The sequence below is a fragment of the Nicotiana attenuata genome, unplaced genomic scaffold (genome assembly GCF_001879085.1).
Source record: "Nicotiana attenuata strain UT unplaced genomic scaffold, NIATTr2, whole genome shotgun sequence".
NCBI classification, from domain to species: Eukaryota; Viridiplantae; Streptophyta; class Magnoliopsida; order Solanales; family Solanaceae; genus Nicotiana; species Nicotiana attenuata.
The window spans coordinates 77,789-79,397 of record NW_017671488.1 but is presented as its reverse complement, the minus strand read 5'-3'; the positions used below and the strand labels follow the sequence as shown (position 1 = coordinate 79,397).

Below are 1,609 nucleotides of genomic sequence, written 5' to 3'. Positions count from 1 at the left end.
ATATATATATATATATATATATATATATATATATATATATATATATATATATATATATATATATATATATATATATACGGTCAAAATCAAGTATGCTCGATTTAGGAGGCTCGAGGAACCACTTCAAGAGTAAGTCCGAAATACACTAGGTTCGAGGCCGATGGCAGAGTTTGAAGTTCGAAGATCAAAGTGACCGATGAATGTCGAGGCCGAACGTGACCGGCCTCGAGATAATGCCGTTATGGATTTGTAACAAAATGAGCAAGATTCCTGCCACGTCCCCAAGATCGTGGCGTAAATCTTGGAATAGATTTGTACGAATTCGTACTAGGCGATTAGATAGTTGTCCCAATAAGATTCTTTATTGTAAATGGAAATGTACCTTATTTAGGTTCCCCTATTATATAAAGGGGACCCCAATCATTTGTAACCATCATCGATCATTGGCAAAAGAATATACTCTCTCACTTTCTCGCTCATTGCTCATCAGAATTGTCCTTTAAACTTTATTATTCTTACTTTATTATTCTTGATCCACCTCGAGGTCACCTTAGCTCGAGGTCGAGACTGACTTGCACAATAGTTTGATTTTACTTATTTCCTTCATTTATACTTCAGATTTCTTGGTTATTAATTAGTATTGAGCTAAATCACATATCTTTAAAATCATAAATCAAGTGTAATTGTTACTCGTATTTTCGAGGTAAACACTTTGGCGCCCACCGTGGGGCTAAAGATAATAGTGATTATTTCAGTATTGATTCTGATAACACACGATATTTTCACACTTGTTCTTGTCAAGAATTTTTGTTCTCAGGTTAAAACATGTCAAACTCGCAAAACGCACCTGTACACGACAACGATGGTCTTGGATTTCATGGGGAAAACAACAATGTAGGGGTCGGTGTACCACCGATAAACCCTCGGCAAGTGCCAAATATGAAACCAGTTGATGTTAGTTCACACATTGCTTTGAATGCGGATCTAAGCGCAGACCTCGGAGGAAGCGTACGCAGGGAGCCCGAAATTACATGTTCAAATATTCAAAAATTACATTTATTCACATCTCACATATATTTTTTTTTTTAATGTAAAACGGCTACTAAAATTAGGAAATTATTATAATAATCAACTTTTTCCTATTTTGAACTAAATTAGGTAAGTTCCTATTCTTATAAAAAGAAAAATTATTTTTGGTAGTGGAGTTAATTACAGTTGTATTGTATAAATTGAGAAAGGACAAATTAGACTTCCAAGATCTTCAACTCCCACGTGTGTTACGGGTGCAACAAGCATTTCGGTTCGACCAATACTGCTAGACCGGTTATAGCCAGTCACAATCTACTGACTTTCTCAAATTGCTAAAAAAGAAGCAGAAAATTCACAGCACCACAATCTTCCTTCCTCTCCGATCCGTGTTCACCACACGCCTTCATAGTTGTGGCGGTCTTCTGCAACCTCAAATCCTCGGGATTCGGAAGTTACCAACTTTTCCGGTATCCCCAATTCCATTTCCAATTATTTAATTACTATCTTTTTTCTCTTTCATATTCCAATACTTTCTGCTTTTTTTTCTTCGCGGGGGGGAAAGGGGGGGGGGGGGTAGGGT

At 36.8% G+C, this 1,609-nt stretch overlaps 1 protein-coding gene across 1 annotated transcript in view; it reads left to right on the top strand.

The window, feature by feature from the left end:
• Positions 1 to 1,331: 1,331 nt before the first annotated feature.
• The window catches only part of LOC109208593, an 11,146-nt gene continuing 10,868 nt past the window's right edge, over positions 1,332 to 1,609 (top strand). The window contains exon 1 of the mRNA XM_019371723.1: positions 1,332 to 1,496. The gene's annotated coding sequence lies outside the window, so the exon portion shown is untranslated. The remainder of the gene's footprint in view (positions 1,497 to 1,609) is intronic.